Below are 24,142 nucleotides of genomic sequence, written 5' to 3'. Positions count from 1 at the left end.
CACAGAGGTCCCGGGAATAATCATCAGTGTGACCTCCCCTGAGGCTGCAATTTTAGAAAAATTTAGCCCCACCCATCAGGGCTGAGAAGCCCCAGGCCAGACAACAAACAGGGTGGGAACACAGCTCCACACATCAGCAAATAGGCTGCCCCTAATCACACCCAGAGGCAAAGCCCCACCCACCAGAGGGATAAGAATCAGTTCCACCTACTAGTGGGCAGGCACCAGTCCCTCCCATCAGGAAGCCTATAACAAGCCCCTGTTTCAATAAACTTCACCCACAAAGAGGCAGACACCAGAAGAAAGAGAGGCTACAACCCTCTAGCCTGCAGAAAGGAGACCACACAAAAAGCTCTACAAAATGAAAAGTCAAAGAAACATGAGTCAGATGAAGGAACAAGACAAATCCCTAGAAGAACATCTAAGTGAAGTAGAGATAGGAAACCTGTCTGAAAAAGACTTTAGAGTAATGCTAGTAAGGATGATCCAAGATTTTAGGAAAAAAATAGAGGCAAAGATTGATGAATTAGAAGAAACATTTAACAAAGGAATAGAAGATTTAAAGATGCAACAAGAAGAGATGGTCAACACAATAGCTGAAATAAAAAATTCGCTAGAAGGAAACAATAGCATAATACAGGAGGCAGAAGAACAAAAAAGCTAGGTGGAAGACAGACTGGTGGAAATCACTGATGTGGAACAGAATAAAGAAGAAAGAATGAGGAGTTCCCATTGCGGCACAGTGGTTAACGAATCCGACTAGAAACCATGAGGTTGCGGGTTCGGTCCCTGCCCTTGCTCAGTGGGTTAACGATCCAGCATTGCCGTGAGCTGTGGTGTAGGTTGCAGACACAGCTCGGATCCCACATTGCTGTGGCTCTGGTGTAGGCCGGGGGCTACAGCTCCATTTGGACCCCTAGCCACGGGAGCAGCCCAAAGAAATAGCAAAAAGACAAAAAGACAAAAAAAAAAAAAAAAAAAAAAAAGAATGAAAAGAATTGAGGACAGTATAAAAGAACTCTGGGACAACTTTAAATGCACCAACATTTGCATTATAGGGCTACCAGAAGGAGAAGAGATAGATAAAGGTCCAGAGAAAATTTTTGAAGAAATAATAGCTGAAAACTTCGCTAACATGGGAAAGGAATCACTAACTCAAATCCAGGAAGCACAACGAATACCATATAGAATAAACCCAAGGAGGATGCACAAAGACATATATTAACCAAACTGACCAACATTAAAGTCAAAGAGCAAATACTGGAAGCAGCTAGGGAAAAGCAAAAAATAACATACAAGGGAACCCTGATAAGGTTAGCAGCTGATTTTTCAGCAGAAACTCTGCAGGCCAGTAAGGAGTGGCATGAGGTACTTAAAGGGATGAAAGGAAAAAACCTACAATCAAGAATACTCTACCCAGCAAGGCTTTCTTTCAGATTTGAAGGAGAAATCAAAACCTTTACAGACATGCAAAGGCTAAGAGAATTCAGCTCCACCAAACCAGCTTTACAACAAATACTAGAAGAACTTCTCTAGGCAGAAAGAAAGGCCACAACTAGAAAGGAGAAAATTACAAATGAGGAGGCTCACCAGTAAAGGCAAACATCAGTAAAGGTAGGAAAAATCATCCACACACAAATATGCCACTGAAAGCAGCTATTGTGAGGAGGAGGGTACAAATGCAGGATCCTGGAAATGCATTTGCAATCAAGAGACCAGCAACTTAAAGCAATCTTGTGTGTATATATACACTCCTATATCAAAATCTGAGGGTTACCACAAACCAAAACCTCATGGTTACCACAAACCAAATTTCAAACACAACACTAAAGAGTCATCAAACCACAAGAGGAGAGAACAAAAGGGAAGAAAAAAGGCCAAGAGATAAAGGGCTAGAGAAAATCGACAAAAAAATCCAAAACAATTAACAAAAAGACAATAAGAACATACATAGCAATAATTACCTTAAATTTAAATGGACTAAATGCTCCAACCAAAAGACTCGCTGAATGGATACAAAAACAAGACCCATATATATGCTGCATAAAGAAGATGCGATACACACACATGCACGTGCGTGCGCACATGCACACACACACACACACACACACACACACACACACACACTGGAATATTACTCAGCCACAAAAAAGGAATAAAATAATGCCCATTTGTAGCAACATGGATGGGACCTAGAGATACTAAGTGAATTTGGACAGTGAAAAACAAACATGATATGTTATCACTTATATGTGGAATCTGAAAAAAAGATACAGGAGTTCCTGTCATGTTGCAGCAGAAACGAATCCGACTAGGAACCATGAGGTTGCGGGTTCAATCCCTGGCCTTGCTCAGTGGGTTAAGGATCCAGTGTTGCTGTGAGCTGTGATGTAGGTCACAGACATGGCTCGGATCTGGTGTGACTGTGGCTGTGGGTAGGCCAGCAGCAGTATTTCTGATTAGACCCCTAGCCTGGGAACTTCCCTATGCTGTGGATGTGGCCCTGGAAAAAAAAAAAAAGATGCAAATGAACTTGTTGCAGAACAGAAACACTCATAGACTTTGTAAACAAACTTATGGTTACCAAAGGAGACAGGTGGGGTGGGAGTGGGGGTGAACTGGGGATTTGAGATTGGCACAGGGAACTCTACCCAATCAAATTCTGTGATAATTTATATGGGAAAAGAATCTGAAAAAGAATGGGTGTGTGTATATGTGTAACTGAATCACTTTGTTGTATAGCAGAAATTATCACAACTTATAAATCAATTATACTTCAATAATTTTTTTTTAATGGGAAAAAAAAAAAAACAGACCAAGAAAGTGGACTCCTGAGATCAGGGTGACCAGTAACCCAATCTGGCCCAGGACCTGGGAGTCAGTGAGACCTCAGAGCTTGGAGCACGGGCCATCTGGGATGGGGGATGGGGCAGCAATCCTGTGAATATAGTCAGTTCAAGGCAAGAATTTGTTAGCTGTAGATGGTTCCAGCAGTTAAAAAAACTAGACCTATTTGGATGAAACCCAACCGTGGCCTTGAATTATTTTGAAACTCAAGTGTTGATAAGCCACTAAGGATAGTAGGGTACTAAGCCATACATGTGAAAAATGTTTTGTCAAGTGTGAATTTCTATATCCATGTAAAGGATTATAATTATTACTTTTTGTCAAAGGAAGAAAACTATGTTTTGGTCTATTTTTGGAAATTAGGTACCAGTAAAGGCAAATAAACTTAGAAGCATTGGATTTCAGAGCTGGGAAGAATGTCATTCATTCTATCAACAAGCATTTTGGGTTACATCTGAGAATCAGGTCTGCTGAGGAGCTGGAAAGGAGCCAGACTCAGGCTCCCAAGGTCCCTATGGAGAGTTATAAATACCCTAAGGGTGATAAGAGCACAGGATTAGTGCAGGGTGGGGGGATCTCAATACATCTGGGTATCAGGAAAGGTTTTCATACATGCAAACTATTACATTTAGAATTGATATGCCATGAGACCCTGCTGCATAGCCCGGGGAACTATATCCAATCTCTTGGGACAGAATATGATGCAAGATGTATGAAAAAAAGAATGCATATATATATATATATATATATGCATGTATGACTGGGTCACTTTGCTGCACAGCAGATACTGGCACAACATTGTAAATCAACTACACTTTAAATAAAAAAAGAAAGAAGAGTTCCTGTCATGGTTCAGCAGAAACGAATCTGACTAGCATCCATGAGGATGCAGGTTTGATTCCTAGCCTCACTCACTCAATGGGTTAAGGATCTGGCATCACTGTGAGCTGTGGTGTAGGCTGGCAGCTGCAGCTCCAATTCAACCCCTAGTCTGGGAACCTCTGTATGCCACATGTGCAGCTCTAAAAAGACAAAAAAAAAAAAAAAGGAAAAGAAAGGAAGAAAAGAAAATAAAAGAATAAAAGAAAGACTTTCCACCTGAAGGGCAGTTAGGGCTGAATTCCAAAGGCAGAGCATGGCATAGCCAGGCAAAGATGTATAGATGAGGTTGGAAAAGGGTGATGGGCAATTCCTGGCCCTGGAACTTCTGCATATCATGAGTGATCAAAAGAGGGGGGTGATGGGGACATTCTAAGGACAGGACACAAAGGCATGGCCTCTAAGAACCTCATTTTACAGACATGAAAACTGAGGCTCAGAGATAAGTAACCTACCCCACTTACCCAGGTAGGAAGTGGTACAACTAGGATTCACTCCCAAGTTAGCTTTTAACCACTCAACTTTATTGTTTCCATACTAAAACCAAAATACAACACCTTCAAAGGAGTCAGAAACTCACCCATAATCACACAGACAGTTAGTGGCCCATGTGAGATTAGAATGCAGGCCTTCCTCCTCCCAGCCCAGTGCCCACTCCACTGTGCCACATAGACCCTACTCAGCTCTCAGTCTCGCCAAGTCCTGAATCCTTCCCATGGCTCCCTCACAATGGAACTCAGTTGCCAAGTCCGAGGTTTTCACCTCTTTTTCATTAAGTTGACACAAAGAATAAGGTCCATCTCCCTTCCCGTGGCCTTTTCCATCCTTGGAAATTCCCAAGGTCAGGAAGCCACCAGGCATTCTCACTTCCAAGCCATCCTTTTAAAGGCCAGCTGATCTGAGAACAAAACACTTCAGTATCAGGCATTTAATTTTTAAAGAGAGAACAAAATGGCGAGAAGACCTTAAAATTGCTCTCAGCCTTGTGTGTAATTGCCAGCAGGTTGGAGGTCACCACCAATCCCCACCTCTCGAGATTTTCCAGCTTAGAGGAGAAGGAGAGCTATTTGTTCCTAGAGCCACAGAAGATTGCAGACCTGACCTCACCTTTCTTGTGTTCAAAGAGGACTCACCTCTACAACAAAGCCTGATTCCTTATTTAATGTCAGCCCTTTGGATGGCTTGACCACTGACAAATAACCCTCCAAAGGACAAAGTGGAAGAATTCCTAAGAAGGTCTTGGTATATGTCTTGTGACATTCCAGCTTTGCAAGAAGGCAACATCCCTAGAGAAAGGCCTGGTCCTGCAAACCACAGCTTAATCAGAAGCAGACATACGGGCAAATATAGTCACAAAATATGTGTTTATTAAGCCTAAGCTGTGCTAAGCTCTAAGGAGGTATAGTACAATAATACCAATCTCACTTGTACAGCCAAAAAAGCATGGGTATTCTCTATTTAGTCTCTCTGCACCTCACAACAGCTCTGGAAGTTAGGAATTACAGCCTCATGATTGGCAGTATGATGAGAAGGTTAAGACTGTGGGCTCCAGAGTCAGATGGACAGGGTTTTGCGACCAAGCAGGACCCTGTGAGGATTTCCCAGAGTGGACCCCCCCACTTGCGTCCACCACCTGCCTTTTTATCTATGGGAAAACTTTAGTCAAAGAATTAATTTAATCACAGAAGTGATAAAATACAGGAAAAAAGTAAAATAGTCAAACAAAACAGAATAATAATAGTTTAGCCATTCAACAAAGTCAAGGATCTCTAGTTAGTTCTTCCCCAAGGACAACAGACAATATTCTGAGCCATGTCCTTGGAGCAGTTTGGCAGGTGCTAAAGCCCCCACCAGGTAGAAGAAGTCAACTGTATGCTGCCCACCAGCACAAAGACCCCAGAACAGTTGGAACCAGAAGGTTGATGACACTGACTCCCAATTACCTATCAACCAATCAGAAGAATGTCCAGGAGCTGATCACGCCCCGCTCCTCAAACACTATGACTCCTCACTATCCCCTCCAAGGGGGGCACAGTCCTTGAGGCCCTAGCCTGCTGTGTTCCCCTCTTTGTCTGGCAATTAAAGCTCTCTTTTCTGTTTCCTCCAACTCTGTCTCCACATTTCTATTTGGCCTCTGTGTACAAAAGCAACCAATATTCTGGCAACAGTTTGACTCCCAACTCTGCCTCTTATTAACTGTGTGACCTTGAATGAGCAAGTTACTTAACCTCGCTGTGCCTTTGTGTCCTCAGCTATGCAATGGGGATGATTAAAATACCAATTTTGGGAGTTCCCATCATGGTGCAGTAGAAACGAATCTGACTAGGAACCATGAGGTTGTGGGTTCGATCCCTGCCCTCGCTCAGTGGGTTAAGGATCTGGTGTTGCCATGAGCTGTGGTGTAGGTCCCAGATGCAGCTCAGATCTGGCACTGCTGTGGCTGTGGTGTAGGCCAGCAGCAACAGCTCCAATTAGACCCCTAGCCTGGGAACCTCCATACGCTGCAGGTACAGCCCTAAAAAGACAAAAGTCAAAAACAAACAAACAAAAAATACCAATTTTGTAGGTTTATTGTGAGTAAATTAGTTCATAAATGCAAAGTTTAGAAGAGTACCTGGCACCTGGTATGAGTATCTATGCATGGCCCTATCATCATCTCCCATTCACATATATGGGAAAACGAGTCATGAATTGCTCACCCAGCCAGGAAGTGTTGCAGAACTAGAAATGAAACTCAGGGCAAAGAACAAACTTTTATTGAGAATTAACTATGCTGAGAGTTCAAATAAGTTTGATCTCCATAACAACTAGATGAGTAGGTACCATTATCCCCAGTTGAAAAGAATTCTAGATGCATGTGATTTACTCAGTCTCCCTGGTCAGTGAAGTAGCAGGACTGGGGTTTGAATGCAGGTCTGCCTGATCCCCAGCAATCATATGGAGCCCCATTAGGAACCTTGTCTACAATGAGATGCCCATGGAACCTGCATGCAGTGTGAGGATCTACTGTTTCCCAAGGGTCTGCTCTTATCTGAGTCTTTTTATTATCTCACTAATTATCCTGATAATCTCCAGTGCAAAGTACTCACAGCTCTCTTAATGGCATAAGGAAATACGTTCAGAAATTGACTAAACTCCATCATGGTCTCCAGGCTAGAGCAGTAGGTGGGGAAAACAATGGATTCCATCCAGGAGGCATGACTTCCAAACCTGGGACCTTCCCCTCAAACTCCTCTGAACCACGAACCACCAGATTCTAAGATCACGCAATAAATCTGCATTTCAGCTCCTGGAACACATGACAGTTTCTCACCCCAGATTGTTCTTAGCTCAGTATGAAAACATCTAACAGGGTATGAATGCCTGAGTGAAAGAAAGACCTAAACTTAAATTATTCTGGAACGGCAAGCTATTGTCAGTGATTGACAGCCAGTCTTGACTCTCACCAGTGACAGCCACACACAAAGTAAGCCTTCAAAAAGAGCTGGGTTCCCTTCAATTAGCAGAGCTGAAATGAAACCACTTAGAAAATTATACTATTGGGCGACTGGTGGGTTTTAAACATAATGAGAAAAATAAAGACTAGGCTTGATGTTTATCATCAGCTGAGCAAGGAACATCAAATGGGCCAGGGCCTGAGATGACACATTCTCCTGGGAACTCACGCCTGTCTGCCTCTCCCCTACTGCCCCAATCCTGGATCCATTTATTCTTTAATTCCTTTCACAAATATTTATTGGGTCCCTACTGCCAAGGATGGAAGCTACAGTGTGGAGCAAAACAGATTTGGTCTGTGCTTCCTGGAGATCCTAGAGGAGCACAGGCTAGCAATCCCTGGCTTTAGGTGACTTCATGGGAAAATGCAGGGTGCTTAGAGGCAGAGAAGAGATGAAGCAGGAGGGAAGGTGGGAGGGCACAACCTTTGAAAGAATGACAGAGCTCTTGAGGATATGACAAAAAACAATTAGAACCTACCTGGCCCAAGATGGCAGAGGATTCTACTTCCCACGAAACTTAAGCCTCATTATAGGCTCACTGTAATGCATTCATATGCTAAGTGACATATCTACAGGTTCCATGACAGTTCTAAGGCCAATCATAAAAGGGCAAAGAGTGGATGATGCTCCAACTTCCAGAAATCCCCATCTCTCTTCCAAAATAGTTGGAATAATCCTCCTGTTTGTTAGCCTATGAAATTACCCAGCCCATAAAAACTAACCACCCCATGTCTCAGAGCCACTCTCTCCTTTTGAGATGGCCTACACGCTGGCTCTGGAGTATGTATCTCCCTAAATAAACCTGCTTTCCCACTTAGTTCTCAGGGCAGAGCCCCCTTGCCTATTTGCTTGTATCCCTCCTATAAATCCTATATAAACAAATCTACTTACCTATTACTTACCTCTTGCTGAACTCCGTCTGGGCTGAGACATAAAGAACCTGAGCTTCAGTACATCCTGAAACCAGGGGAGTGATTTTAATTAAAAGACAGTGGGCTCAAGTCCCAGCCCATGGGTTCAAGTCCCAATCTGAGTTTCAGCTGAGTTTGGACCCCATGTGAGTTGTGTGGTTTCAGAGAAGGTCTGACAAAAATGAGATTTCACACTGTGAGAGGAAAACAGTCCTTGGACAAAAAGCCTGCCCAGCCAGCAATGTACTCAACCATCGGGAGAAAGGGAAAAGTGGTCAGGGAAGAGGACAGACAGCTGAGGAAGGGGTGGGCTCTCCTCCTGCTGTACCCACCTGTCTGTTCCGCAGGACTTCTCAAGCCATGGCTTTGGAAAACCGGGAGAGCTTCAAGTCACTCAGCACCATCCATGACGCTCAACAAACCACACCCCAGCATGTGCAAAGGCTCGGATGGGAACAGGAGTAGGGGGTATGCAGGGACCTAAAGGTGATTCCCTGGGACCAGACTGCACAGGCCAGGTGATGGGGGCAGTGAGAAGGGTCTGTACTTTATCTTGAGCCAGTGGGAACCACTGAAGACTGGAAGCAGAGGGTCACACCTTCAGATTTGGGATTTGCCAGACACCACTTAGAGGTTGAGATACAGAAGCCAGGCTCTGAGCTCTGAATGACTGCCTCCAGAGCCTGTGACCTTAACTCAGCCCCATATTTGTGGGATTCCTAGTCTGTAGAGACCTGACCCAGGAGAAAAGGACAAGAGAAAACAGAAAGACAGGCAGGCATCTGGTTGAAAGACAAGTGAAGGAGAGTCTTGCTTCTCAGACCTGGGTCCGAGTGGAATAGGATACAGTGAAGATGAGAGTCTGCATCTGCCTCTGTCTATAACTAGCTGTTTAACACTGGATGAATCAATGTCCACTGCCCCCCACCCCCAAGCCTCAGTATCCTCATCTGTGTGATGGGTGGAGGGCTAGGTAGCTAATCAAAAATGACCATTCCTAACATTCAATGACATGTTACTCTGAGCCCAATGTTATGTCTCATTTCAGGCATACGAGCACCCTGTGAAGTAGATCAATGATTATCATTCCCATTTTACAGCACGGAAATTGAAATTCAGAGATATTAAATAGCTTTCTGAAGGTCATATACTAATTAAGTACAGAACCAGGATTCAAATCCAGCATTCAAATGATTCACCATGAAAACTCCCGGTTTCAAGGGCCTTGGGAATTTATTTTATAAGGATATTCTGAGCACCTGGGCTGTGAGAGTATAAAGACGAGGAAGCCAAGTATGCCCAGGACAGAAGTCAGACATACACTCCCTTTCAGGGTTGGAACCCTGAATTCCAGCCCTGGCTGTGTCATGAATTCAATCTGCCTGTACGGAGAGAGTGCGAGTGGGGGAGTCTGGGGGAAGGGGTGGAAGAAGTGATTGTGGCAAAATAATCTCTCTGGGTCTTTCTCCTATACCTTGGACTCATGCTATGTCAAGAGAACATCATGAGAAGCCCAGGACTGAGATGACCAACATCTAGCATAGCTGTAACAGCAGCAGCACCCCGAGTGAACTAAACCCCCAACGTGGCCAAGGCTGCCTGGCCAGCATGGTCCTTACTGGGAAGACCCAGCCGCCAAGGTTTGGACAGAAGTTGTCCCTTCTTTCTGGGTTCAGAGCCAGGCCGCACAGGGTGGACAGAAGCCAGAAAGCCCCATCTGCAGAGAAGTCTCCATGCAGCAGGTCCTGAGATTAGGTCAGGCCCAGGGCCAAAATAAGGGAAAGAGGCCCCTGTTGGCAAGCTTAAATAGGCTGCCCCAAACCCCAGGCAACTGCGTGCCATCCAGTTAGAGCTAATTAGTCAGCTCTAGGGCGGAGGTGCAGAAAAAGCCAGAGAGAGGCTGTGGGGAGGCCTGTGCCTCCCTCCCCATGGCCTGCCACCTCTGTCAGCACCTGCAGGAGCTGAGGCCTACAGACCCAGACCCACCCCCAGATGACCCGCCCTGCTCTGCCTAATGAGCCAAGGCCAGTGATGGAGGGCACACCCTGCAGAGAGATGCTTTCTCCCTCTTGCTAATAAACTTTTCCCTGGGATCCACAGCTGGATTCACCCATGAATACAGCCCTAGGTGTTAGGGGAGGGGGAGACAGAGGGGCACAGTAACAGCTCATTTAGCAGGAAACAAATGGTCTCCTTTCAGGCCAACAACTAAAACATTATGCACTCAGACAAGCTCGGGGGACCAAGACAGGTACCGTGTGGCTCGGAAAGACATGCAGAAGACAAGCACCTACTCCTTTGAGAAATCCCCCAACAGCTTTCGGGAGGAAAAAAAAATCCCACAGACACCAAAACGTGCTATTTCCTTCAAACAACCCGGAAGGCGCAACGTAAGAGCATGGGTTGTAATAAAATATTGAAATCAAGATGATGATTAACAGTAAGAATAGTTTGTACATGTGTGTGCAGTCCCTTGTCATTCACAAATCACTTTCACATGCATCATCTCTCTGAAGCTTTACTATAACTTTATGGAGCAGGACGGGTGAGAAGTGGTACCCCTGTTTAGAGAGAAGGATTTGGGGAGGCTGTGAGCTTAGGCCCAACGTCAAACAAGCCAAATGTCAAGGCTGCCGTTCAAACCAAGCATTCTAATTCCAAAGCCACTGCACTTGCCCTATTAGGACATCAGATCCAACCTTTTTATATTCCTTTTCTACTTTTTCGAATCATAATATGTTAGGGTTAGCCAAGTCCTTAATCCCTGGAAACCTGGAACCCAGAAATGTAAACAATATACTCAAGATGACCCATGAGAGAAGGACCGGCCTTTGATCTCCATTCTTCCTCCAAGTCATCATTCTGCCTGCTCAGTTCCTTTGCGTCCCTAGTAACAAAAGACCTTCCTACAGACGTCAGCAATAAAAATATGTTTTTATGTTGTCCCCTTAAAAACAGTAGATGCCAGCAACTAATGTATGTCTTTTTTGACACAAGCCTTTACTTCTAATAAAGCCATACACTTAATGTGGTGGCAGAAATGAGCACAGAAGGAGAGATTCAAGAGTGTTCCCTGCACACAGTAGGGGTTCCCTAAACGTTGTGCTGAATTGAATAGAGTGAAATAAGCATGGAGCCACATAGAAAAGGGAAAGAAGAGATATTTTGCATGTACATAGACGGAAATGCATCTACTCTGTGCAAGACACTGTGCTGCGAGTTTGGCACAAAGAAGACATTTGCCATATTCCAAGCTGGTTTTCGACATCAGCTTGAAGCTCCCACTGTCTTTACATTGCCTGCTCGCTGAGAGAACACAGCAGGATGTGTGTTTCCAGGCAATCCCTTGGAAAATGTTTGACCTTGACTGAAGCTTTGACACTGTTTTCATTGTCACCTCTGTGTCATTTTTTTTTAGGGAAAAATTCTGGAGCCAAGAAAGAAGTATGTAAAGGAAGCAGAACTGTTAGTAAAATCCCGGTGACAGTGCAATTACTACAACCCGATGTCAGGAGATATTGTCTCATGCTGTCACTGAGCCCGCTTGTAGAGGATTTGGCCTGATGGTGACTTCTGTCAATTTCTGTCTATTTCCACTCCTCCTTTCAATCCACTGATGGCTTCAAAGTATTTAGGGGTTGGTTCTGCAGGAAGGAGGAAATGTTGCTGATCACCCCTTTACACCTGGGGCTAGAAAGTGTTCTAGTGATCGCTATTATTACTGAACACCTGCAATGATGACAATTACCTTAAAATCAAAAGAACAGCTAACTTTCATTGAATGTTTACTACGCGTCCTATGCTAAGTGCTTCACATGCATTATTGTATTTAGTCTTCATACAGCACCCCTCCATTGTTTAGCCCAGAGCTATATAACTACACAGCGGCCAAGTCAGATTCCAACTTCAGAGCCTGTGTTCTCTGCCGGTACTCCACCACTCATTCTTCTATTCATTCGTACAACCTCTGTCTACTGGGCACTGAGCTAGCTCCAGGACTACAGAGAGCAAAGATCGACACTGTGTTCTCAGGCAGCTCACAGGACCCCAAGCAGTCAGATAAACTAAAGGTCACATATTATGTGCCAAGTGTGGTGGCAGAAGGGCTTGCTGGGTTCTCTGGGCATGAAGGAGCCATGGACGGCAGTTCACTCATGGTGGGTGGAGCACAGGCAGCAGGCACAGAGTTGTGAAGGCACGGGAGAGCATGGGCATCAGGGGTCTCCAAGTAGTTCCCAAAGGATGGCACCCAGAGGAGAGACTCAGGTAGTCCATGGAAAGACGACTGGAGAGGAATGAGACTGGAAAACAGGGTGGAAACCAAGGAGAGGCTTTCTGCCATGCGAAAGACTTTGAGTTTTATCCTGAAAGCCACAGTGGCCCCTGAGAGTTTGTACGTAAGTGTGTGATGTTTAGGGGAAACACTTACTACATCCTTCCACTCCAGTCCTCAGGAGGGAAAAGCAGAGCAGAAATGCTTCCATCCTCTCTCCTCAAAGGAAAGGGATGGATTTATCTTTTGGGTGAAATCAGAAGTGAGCAAACATGTGTGGCTGTAGCAGATATGGTCGCTCTTGGCACCATTCCAGTTCTGTATTTGCATTTCTTATCCTTTCGTGTGAGACTGAGAAGTGACTCCAGGACACTCTAGGGATGGAGCAGACACACTTGCATGAGGCTTGGAAGGAGGAAGAGAAAGATAGGCGGTATCTGCCATGTGCAAGGAGAATATCTCTTCTGGAACAGCTCAGACCAACATCCTCCTATCTGTCTAGCAACAGTGGCGTCTCCACCCTAACAGTCCATGGAGTGATTGTGCAACCGTTCTGACATCCAAGTCTGGCTCCCAGACCCCTCCTGGAATGCAACTGGCTACCCAACACCCATTATTAAATCCCTTTCTGCTTAAGTTATTGCATCCGCAACTAAGAACCTAACTGATACAACAGAATAGCTCCTTTCCTTCTCTCATTCAGAGCTTTCTGACCTCAGAAGATCCTTATTCACTGCCCACCCATGAAATAAGCCAGTGAGGCCACCTTTGCTCCTACAGGGAAAGAGAGACCTGTCAATAGATATCCAGCTCAGATAAACTCAAGGAGAAAGTTTGGGAGGCCTGATGTAGCTACACAACCTAAACTCTCCAATCAAGTATTATCAGAAATAAGGCCCATGTTTCACCTTTTTCAATTCCAGTATCCATCTCCCATTTGGTTTTTTAACTTGAAAAGTGAAAGGATATGAGTAAGTATCATCTCTCAAAAATATTACCCCATCTAAAAAAAAAAAAAATGAGATCATATTGATGATTTGGAAGCAGGGTGACCAGTTAGAATCAGCCATCTGGCTGGTGCAAACCCAATTCCAGAGCCAGTCTGGAGTAAGGAAAGGGATGTTTCTGTGATAATCAGAAAGGCAATGAGAGCCCATGGGGTACAGAAACTTCAGCTCTGAGATGCAGTCTGTTGATTACCAGGAAATCCTTTTTGCAAAAGAGGTCATAATCTCAAACTTTCAGCTCACTTGTATTACTTGCAGGGGGCTGATTTCCCCCTTGACACTCACCAAATTGCCCAACACACCTGCTTCCAAAGCCTGTGGTCTTCACACCTGAACCTCTTAGAGCCGAAAATGAGGGATGAATAAGAAATAGGAATAACTAACCCCGCCTGGAGCCATAAACGACTAGACAGGACATGAGCTAAATTAAAGAAACAATAGCTAGGAAGCCCAACGATTTCTAGCCCCTGAGCCTCTTATTACTAGCAAGTCCAAATTCTCCTACCTCACCCTGCCCTCTCTCTGCTACCTCTGGACCCTGCTCAGTTTTCCCCTCCCTGAAATAAGGAAAGATTGCAAATAAAGCTGTCTTTGTTGAGTAACTAGCTTACACTCCATACGACAATGGGAGGTAGAAAGCAAAAGAGTAGATGACTACACTCAAGGGCTGGCAACCCCAGAGAAACCTGAGGGGATGCAGGAATGATGGGAGTAGGTATGGCAGAGATGCCTAGTGTGCCCACTGGCATCCATTCTTCCCATCTTCTAACATAGCACCCAATGCTGGCATATGGCAATGCAGAAGAAAGACAATACTATGTAGCCCCCTTTCTGTTAGGAGTGGCTAGTTGACTTGGCCCTGGCCAATGAGGATGTCAAAAGAAACTATGGGTTCAACTTCTAGCCACATCCTTAAAAGAAGTGAAGAAGATTCTCCTTTGACCTCTTTCCCCTCCCCAGCTATTGAGTTTGAATGAGGAAGTGGTGACATTCCCACATGGGTCATGAAGATGACAACAACGTCCCAGGGATGGAATAGTGGCAAGCCCGGAGAGCCTGGATCCTGCATGACTTCACAGGTGGGAGCTTCCTGGACACTCAGACTTTTACAAAACTGAGACATCTATTTCTACCATTTTAAAGATGGTTTTAAGCTGCTTTATTTGATGTCTTGTACAAACATGCAGTTTGTTTGAACTTATATCCTAAAGAATTGAGATGGCATACCAACACTTCACTTATCCATCAACCTAATGTTTCCAGAAAACAGGTGGTAAACAAAGATAGTAACAAAAGGCATCCCCCAAAAGCCAAACTTACATTCTCACTGGAGGCTGATGCACTTTAGTCACAGGAATGGCACCCTGTCTAAGACTTGGTTGATGCTTATAGACCCTTATCATGTCCATATTTACAGTGAGCATGATTTCTGCTTACACATCTTCAGAGCCAACACAAGGATGGACAAAAAGGAAAGAAGATTTCTTTTAGAGGCAGATAAACTTATGATACCAAGACACAACAGCACAATCTGACAATGAGGGAAGAGACTACAAAGGCATAAAAAATAGATATAAGAATTTAAATCCATACACCCATAGGTTTGGGGCCACTCATATATAAGGGCAAACAGTCCTATATCTCTAAACTGCCCTTAAGAATACCAAATATGGAGTTCCCATCATGGCTCAGCAGTTAAGGAACCTGACTAGCATTCATGAGAATGCGGGTTCGATCCCTGGCCTTGCTCAGTGGGTTAAGGATCCTGCGTTGCCATGAGCTGTGGTGTAGGTTGCAGATGCGAGTTGGCTCCTGCATTGCTGTGGCTGTGGTGTGGGCCAGCAGCTGTAGCTCCAATTAGACCCCTAGCCTGGGACCCTCCATATGTCGCAGGTGTGGTCCTAGAAAGACCAAAAACAAAACAAAACAAAACAAAAAACAAATATATACCTGACGTAATAGTTGATGTACAAAATGATATTTCTGAGTAATGATCTATTTTTAAAAAGCAGAGAAGTATGTAATTCACATATTGTCAAAACATTAGTCTTCTTAAACTTTGCTTATTTGAAACGTCTCAGTGCCATACATGTAAATTATTGCATATAATTCAATGTTAAATGAAATATATTTTGATATCACACATGTAAGTCAGTATTAAAACCATTCATGCTGAACCTACACTTTTTGGGCCTTGCCCTAAATGTGATGTCCTAGAGGTGAATCAGACACGTCGCTGCTGTCTGGCAACTCCTGGTCTAGTTTTGACATAGACAATAAAAGAGATCATTATAACACCAGATCAAACCCCTACAGGAGGAAAATCAGATGCAATGTAGATGAAAGGGAAAAAAGATTACTGTCCATAATCTAAAAGAAACCCTTACAAAATGATAAGAAAAAGATGAACCATCCCCCCAAGATGGGCAAAGACAATGAATTAGCTGTCTGCTGAGAAGCAAATCCAAATGCCTAAGAAATGTAAAAGGATGCTCTTCCTTTGTTGTCATCAAGAAAACACAAAGTAAATACTAATGAGATACTACGCATTAATTATCAAGTTAGCAAAAGTAATAGAGAATGATAGTATGTGCTGTTGGCAAAGATGTGATATGGGAGATGTGGCTTCATATGTGCCAATGGAAGTGAGAACTATTGTCTTTAGAAAGATATATAGGGTATCACCTACTAAAAATTTAAAAAGCATATATCCTTTGACTCTGAAGTATTAGTTAGGGTAAACTACTCATAAAAGTTAAAGCATCAAAGGATACTGATAAATGAACAAGGATGCTTACTTCAGCATTGCTTATAAAAGTTAGTGGAACAAAAGTAAATGCCTATCAGGAGAGAAATGGTTGAAAACCTGTTCATAGCACTGAAACTTACACAGCCGTTGAAAAGAATAACACATCTACACCAACTGACTGAGGGAGGCCTGGAGGGAGATAGTTCCATAGTGTTTAAAGTGATAAAAGCAATCTGCTAAGGAATGGATATATGATCCCATGTTTTAAGTCAATGGCAAAAATCCCTGCACGTGTGTGTGTGTGTGAACATATTCGTATAAATGTTATAGGAGCTTAGAGGAGAACATGGAAGGCATTCTGGTTGTTAGTTTGGTGGGCAAGGGAGAGTACATAAATGACTATATTTTAAAAATAGATGTCCAGCATAAAAAGTAAATAGTTGGCATAATAAGCCAGAGCAAGTAAAATTATATCTACGTACATATGCTTAGCATAACTGTCTAAAAAGATAAATGAAAGGACGGTTACCAAATTTAAGCAAGATAAAGAACTGGGATTTCACATTATTTCTACTAGCTTCTAAAGTTTTTCTATGGTTTCTCATTTCTTACAATGAATCTGTTTTACTTATATGATTTGGAAATTCATAACATGATAAAAACAAACAAGGTCAGTGTTGGCCAATATCGAGTGGCCTTAACTAAGAAGCCGTCATGAGGGGAATGATAGCTGAAATCACCTATAGTATTCTTTTGGACTGGGAGGACATGTGAAAAAAAGAAGGTGTTCCAGGCAGGAAGAACTTCTTACAGAAGTATTACGGTGGAAATAAATATAAGGAGTACCCTCAGCATCCCCTTCATCTGGAAGAGAAGGTTAAGAATAAGGAAATGGCTGGAGTTCCACGATCCCAGTAACACCGTACAGATAAGAAGGAGAAATGGCCACCACAGTGCCTGTACCAAACTGTGATTTTGAGAGTTAACATTAACAAATGAAAACAGCTTGGTTTCTCCAAGTGCTACAAATTGACAAATATTTTGAGTTCTTAGGACTCTGTCCATGGTGACACCATGTGTTTCAGTCAGATGAAAACTTCAGTTGGGTAACAATTTTCATTTTCAACCCTCCTTTCTGTCAGTTTCAAACTCGGCTGTAAATATTTGCTTGGAGAAAAAAAATGTCACTAAAGATCTAAGTGCACGCTTCAAAAAAAAAAAAGAAAAAAAAAAAAAAAAACCTGGTCATTTTGCAACAAGAAGTCATATTATGTATGTTAATTAAATAAGAAGTCTCAAGACCTAGGGCTCAGAGCTCATTTCAAGGAAAAAAAAAAAAAGGATTCTTATTTATTAAAAGCCTATGAATACAAATGAATTCTTTATTTGGTATTCATTCTTATTTAATTCTTCCCCCTTTGAGATAGGAACTACATGTGCTTTGCTGATAGACTGAAAGCTTGTCTCATGTCACAGGGTCTCCTGTCATTCAAACTATGGCTGTTTTATGCACAAGTGTACATATTAATGGTATAAGATTCTTGCACTGTCACCAACAAAGAGCCTGAATGATGGTCACTTTCCAGCTCAAGCCAACCAGCATGACAGGGAGCTCAAGGCAGTCATTTTCAACCTGAGAAAACACTCCTATCTCTCTTTCATGAGATGCCTCTTGTTCTCTAAGTGGAAGTTCAAATCACGAGGGCCCTAACTTTCCTATTCCCATCACCACATTAGGAATCATGGCAGATAACAGCATTATTCCATTTCCAGGGAATGGAAAGAGACATACAGAACGACCAGGTAACCATTCGTACACCTGACAGCAAAACAGAAGGAAAAACTCAGGTCCCTGAAACAAAGCCTATGTCTTTTTAGACAGTGATCCTCTGAATATTGGGCCAACAGTGAAAAAAGCAGACCAAGAAAATTTTCATCATTTCAAGCTTTGCTGGATTTTAGGAGCAGAAATGAAGATCTCTGAGAAAAAAAAAAAAAAAGAAAGAGTTTGGAGAACAGAAATGAGAACAGATGTCGAGTCCTGACACATGGGGTCCCAGCCCCAGTAGGGCATTTATGGCCATGAGACCCTCAGCATGTATTTAACCTCATTGTGCCTCAGTTTCCTTCTACAGAAATAGGGGGTTGTTTTGAGAATTAGTGAGATAACATATGAAAACGACCCGTGAGCAGGTAGTGAGCACATAAAGTTGAGTTACATGTTTTTCCTCTCGGTGCCCACAAATCCACTTAGGGAGGAGGGTGGGAAGAGGCAATAAAATGAGGGGGGTCTGGGTTTGAATCTGGACCTCACTATTCCCCCACCCCACCCCCCTTTCTGATCTGGACAATTCATGTAACCTCTTGGAGCCTAGCTTTCTTTATATGTAAAATAAGGATTTTAAAGCCAATCACATAAGGCCATTGTGAAGACTTATGAAGAATGAATGCCGCTAAAAAGTAGTTATGTGTTCATTTACTCCGCATTCATTGGACACTTACTACGTGTACAACTCTGCATTTGGCATTATGGACATGTACAGAGATGTATACTGCATGACCCCCACCTATGATGTAATTAGGAAAATAGGACAGAAGACAAAGGTCAAGAAGAAATGCAAGCATTTAATAACATGTGCATTAAAAACAGCGGGGGGGGCTGTCACCTTTTACACACTTCTACATCATTTACATTTTTAAAAGCTGGCATAATTTTTGAGAGATGGACTGGGAATCTGGGGTGGATAGATGCAAACTATTGTCTTTGGAATGGATAAGCAATAAGATCCCGATGTATAGCACTGGGAACTATATCCAGTCACTTATGATGGAGCCTGATGGAGCACGATAATGTGAGAAAAAGAATGCATATATGTACGTGTGACTGGGTCTCTTTGCTGTACTGTAGAAAATTAACACTGTAAACCAGCTATAGGGGGAAAAAAACAAAAATCATTTAAAAATTCTATAAAAAGGGAAGAAAACTATAAAAATAATGAGAATAAGATAAAATAAGAAATAGGGAAAAGATAATATGAATGTTCATCACCCTTTAGAAGCTCTTAAATGAATGTATTCATTGGCCATCACTCATACATGTTTGTGCCCATCACTGTGTTACATGTGCCTTGAGATTGAGGAGGTGGATAAGTTACCCCCACTTGGAAGGAACTTACAATCTGCTGGGAGAGACAAACACACGGATAGTTAGAACACAGTACTTCCAAAGAAGTGTGTTAAAAGTGCTAAAGGGACTTGTGTGTGTGTGCATGTGTGTGTGTGTATAAAACTGAATCCCTTTGCTGTACACCTGAAACTAACACAACATTGCAAATCAACTATACTCCAATATTAGCAGCAGTAAAACAGAGTGCTAAGGCAACACAGCTTCCTGAGGGAAAGGGATCTCTGAGTGGGTGTCGCTTCTGGGATGGATCCTGAAGGATGAGTGGACTTCACGAGGTAAAGGAGTGGGAAGCATTTGCCAGACAAGGAAAGAAGGTTGCACCTGCCAAGGTATCCAAGTTGGGTGTGGGGTGTGCATGCATGCTATGAGTGTAGTGCAGGTGTATGTGTGAGAGAGAATGTGTTGACTCTGTGTATGTGAGAGTGTGAGTTTGTAAGTGTATGTATGAGATGGGGTGTGAGTGTGAACAAGAGGGCCAGGCTCTGAACAGCCATGGAGCCCTTGGTCAGTGATTTGAATAACATGCTTTAGGCAACAGAGAAACATATGTGTTTTGATCTGGGGAATAACATGATCAAAGCTATGTCTTAGAAAGACCAGGTCCCACCTGAGGAAAAGGACCATGCTGGAAACCAGGAGATGATTTGGGAGGCTCGGAGGATGGTCTGAACTGGGGACAATGAGGCTAGAGAGGAGAAGACCAAGTGGCATAATTTTCCCATTACTCTTTTTTTTTTTTTTTTTTTTTTTGTCTTTTGCCTTTTGAGAGATGCACCCATGGTATATGGAGGTGCCCAGGTTAGGGATTTAATTGGAGCTGTAGCTGCCAGCCTATGCTGTGACCACAGCAATGTGGGATCCAAGCTGTGTCTGAGACTGACACCACAGCTCATAACTCCGGATCTTTAACACACTGAGTGAGGCCAGGGATTGAACCCACGTCCTCATGGATACTAGTCATGTTTTTAACCACTGAGCCACAACGGGAACTCCTCCCATTACTCTTAGTCCTGGGTGGCAGATAAGAGTGTTTCCTATGCTATTCTTCATTTTTCTTTTTTTCCCCCAAGGTTAAATGAATTTAAAATGCCCTACTTTTTAAAAGTCATCAATTGTATGGAAGACAGATCTAAAAAAATGGGAATACCTCCCCCTCCAAAGTTGTTCCAGCGACACTCAGCCTGTCAGAAAGGAGTGCCAAACTTGACCCAAAGGAGAGTAGGCTCTTGAGGTTATAAAAGCAGAAGCAAACAGACCCTCTTCAGAACTCTGACCTCACATGGACAACCGGAGTTGCCAACCAAGGAAGAAATAAGAAATGGAATGAATGGCTTTCTGTGGCACAATGTTTATTTCATAATTATCTGATTATATCAATGCTGAGGTCCAAATGAGTCTATCTGTGGTGAGTCTTGAAGTTTGGAGTTTTCCTTTGCATTTTTAAATAAGCCATAGGATAAAACAAAACTTTGCTTCATGTGGGCCCTTCATTCCCTCTCTCCATACTAGAATTCCTCCTCTGTTTTTCTTCCCTGCCTGTGTGTCTCCCTGTTCTTCTACCTCCTCTACCTCCTCCCCCTCCTCCTCTTCCTTCTCCCCTCTTCCTCTTCTCTCCCTCCCCTTCCCTCTTCCCTTTCTCCTTCTCTTCCACTTCCTCCTATCCCTCTACCCCCCTTCCTCCCTTTCCCCCTCCCCCTTCCTCTCCCCTTCTCTCCCTACCCTTCCCCTTCTTCCTGCTCCCCCTCCTCTTTTCTCCTCCCCTTCTCCCCCCTCCTCCTCCCCTTCTACCCCCTCCCCTTCCTCTCCCTTCTACCTCCCCCTCTTCCTTTACTTTCTCCTCCCCCTACCCCCATCCTTGCCATCTCCCCCTCCCCCACCCTTATTCTCCATCTCACCTACCTCTTTCCCACTGTCGGCTGTATTTGAAGTCTTAAGCCATATCTGTCTCTCACCGCTGCCCCCTCACTTTTTCTTTTTTCCCTCTTTCTGCTCTCCCTTCTCCCCCTCATATCCCTTCTCACTTTATAAAAAAGCTTCCATTTTAGAAAAGCAGCAAGGCATTTGCTAGCACAAGAGTCAAACCAACAAACATGACCACAGTAAGGTGACTAGCTGAATCCAGCTCCAAGAAAAAAAAGAGAGAGAGGGCTGAATGGTGGCCCTTGATTCCAAGGAAGGCACATGGAGCCTGTGGTTCCCAGGTGTCCCTGGACCACAGTATCACTAGGCAGTCTTCCACCTAGGCAATTCCTGTTTGCTAATAAGCCCCAGGCAGTCCCCATCCCTTTCTATGGGGAGTGAGGAGGCACTACCACTGCCACTGCCAATGCCACACTGCACTGCTCAGCTATTCCTCCGGAAAGGAAGAAAAGCCAGAAAATTCTCAATCAGCTAAGGCTAGCATTGCAGGGGATCTCAGAGACCAGCCTAGCCAGGTCACAGGTGGAGAGACAGGGTCCCCAGCTGGCTAAATGCTAGGGAGACCCATTATTAGAAAAAAACAGACCTAGGACCTGTTGCAAAAAGCCCTCTACCCTGGAAACACCTCTAGGATTTTGCCTTCTGAACAAAAATCTACTATATAAGGTTCAGATGTATAAACAGATAGAAGCGAATTAAAATAGAAACAAAACGGGGTTAAAATGCAGCTGGTGCACATCAGACATCCACTGCATGCTCCCCGCAAGAAGGATTTGAGCCGCAAAGTCTGTTGAAGATGGGGCTGCAGTGGTGGAGGGCTCTAAGCTCTGAAGACCTTTTTAATATGGCTGTATTGTAACACTGCAGTGCCGAACCCCGCCAGTCATTCCAAAAAAGCAAAAAGAAGCCCTGTTCAGCAGCAACAACTTCCGAGCCCTGGAAACAGACTGTCTCCCTTTTGCACCCATTTAATATCCGCTTTAGTGAACACGAACAGGGGATATATGCATCCTCGGAAGGCACAGCACAGGAACCTCCCTCTGCAAGGAGGCGATTTCCTCGGACATGAAACTAAAACGCATTCATCCGAACTCAGCCTCCCAAAGCATCAGCAAAGCCACTGTGAGGCGATTTACAGCAGAGTCCCTCAGAGATGAGGGGGATGGGGAAGGCAAGCAGGGGACACACCTTTTCCGAGCTGTTTGAAACATGCTCCCTGCAAAGTCCTCCCAGACTGTGCTGCCAAGGGTTAATTTCCTCGGCAAAAATTGATTCTCTCTTTCTCTTACACACACACACACACACACACACACACCCCTACTGCACAACCTCCTCCACCACCACACATTTGAATCTTTTTAATCTTAAATTCCAGAAATTCCCTGATCAGCCCTATCTTTTCGGAACAGCCCCTCCACCTGGGCTAGATTCCCACCTCCGTCACCAGTAAAAGCCCAGGGAGCCGGGCATAATTATTTTCCTACAAGGTTATGCCTAATTGGCCACTAACCTAATTGATTAATCATCTCATTTTTCAAGGCAGCATCAAAGAGCCAAGCTGAGTGGGAACAGAGAAAACAGGCGTCCGGATGGTGCATGGGGTAAAATTACAGAAAGGGGAAAGACCACCCTTGTCTGGTTTCTGGGCGCAGAGGTGGACAGAAAAGGACAGAAAACCCAGAATGTGCTGGGAAACTCGCAAGACCTCAGAAGGACTGAGCTGGGAGCCTCGACGCCACCCAGCCAGCCAAAGTCCAGCCACCTCCGATGAGGATGAAGTTGTTTCCCCCAGGCCGGGAAGGGTTAACTGGCTGTGCGCCAACTCAGCCTCCCCTGGCCTCCGGGGAGCAAAGGCCGCTAGTCCCAACGTCTGGGAGTCCGAGTGGGGAGCCCTCACCCGAAGGTCGCCCTCCGGCTGCGGCCGAAACTTGCGCGGCTTTGCGCGGAGCCCTCTCCCGCGCCTTTGCGCGCCACCCAAAACTTTGCGCACACTGCAGCCACCGCCAACGCCTCGCAGCCAGCCGCGCGTCACCAAGTGCCTTGGGCAGCTCCTCCGCAGCCTCCGCTGCCGGGCTTAGGCTGGTTCTGGACTTTTCCCCGCTGCTTCCGATTCCCACCCAGGGGGCTCCCTCGCGGCTGCGGGAAACTGGCGCCCTCCCTGCGCTGGACAGGCTGGCGGTTCGGGAGCGGCGTTCCAGATGACCACCTCCGGGGCCTGGCAGCGCCCCTGGGAAAGACTGCCCCCGCCCCGGCTACCCCCCGCCCACCCCGAGCTTCCCATGCCCGGGCTGGCGAGCGCAACACCTCTCCTACCTTCTCCGCCGCCCAGTCGCCAAGAACCACACTCTCCGCTCAGCCCTCTCGACTCATCCTCTGGCTGCAGGAGAGGGCGAGAAGGGGCTCCGCTTTTGTTCCCTAGGGCTGGCAGGTCCCTGTGGAGCCAGGGCACGCAGGAGATGCCGCGGAGCTGGTTATCCCAGACGGGGGATGCTCACTCCCAGCAGCTCTGCCGGCAGCAGTAGCGGCTGTGGCAGCCTCGGCAGCAACAGCAGTAGCAGCAGCAGTAGAGATAGTGCCGGCTCTCTGCAGGCCACATCTTTCATACCTTATACATCACTACCGCATTCCCCCGAATAGGGGAGCCCCACAGCATTTCGCCACCTAGCGCAGAAAGCAGGCCCCGCAGCAGTGGTGAGGTCCGACCCCAACAGGACTGAGCACCTCAGGAGCGGAGAAGGACCTCAGTACCCACTCGCAGGTTCCCTCTTCAGCTCCGATCACAGCGAGGCCTATAACTTGCAGCCATTTTGCAGTCCTCACCTTCTGGAGCTGTCTGCTCCCCAGGGAGGTCTGGACTTCGGGCCAAGTGATG

General features: G+C 44.8%; 1 protein-coding gene across 20 annotated transcripts in view; it reads right to left on the bottom strand.

Moving 5' to 3' along the window:
• Window positions 1–23,877, bottom strand: part of DAB1 (DAB adaptor protein 1) — a 1,225,890-nt gene extending 1,202,013 nt beyond the window's left edge. For all 20 annotated transcript variants that reach the window (XM_021093137.2, XM_084957877.1, XM_084957886.1 and 17 more), the window contains exon 1: window positions 23,584–23,877. The gene's annotated coding sequence lies outside the window, so the exon portion shown is untranslated. The remainder of the gene's footprint in view (window positions 1–23,583) is intronic.
• Between the last annotated feature and the right edge of the window lie 265 nt (window positions 23,878–24,142).

This window comes from Sus scrofa, chromosome 6, assembly GCF_054392235.1.
Source record: "Sus scrofa isolate SSC_HxYL_T2T_F1_AM1 chromosome 6, Sscrofa_HxYL_maternal_Yorkshire_Landrace_v2.0, whole genome shotgun sequence".
NCBI classification, from domain to species: domain Eukaryota; kingdom Metazoa; phylum Chordata; class Mammalia; order Artiodactyla; family Suidae; genus Sus; species Sus scrofa.
Note: the sequence above shows the minus strand (reverse complement) of the source record. Positions and strands in the feature narration are given on the sequence as shown.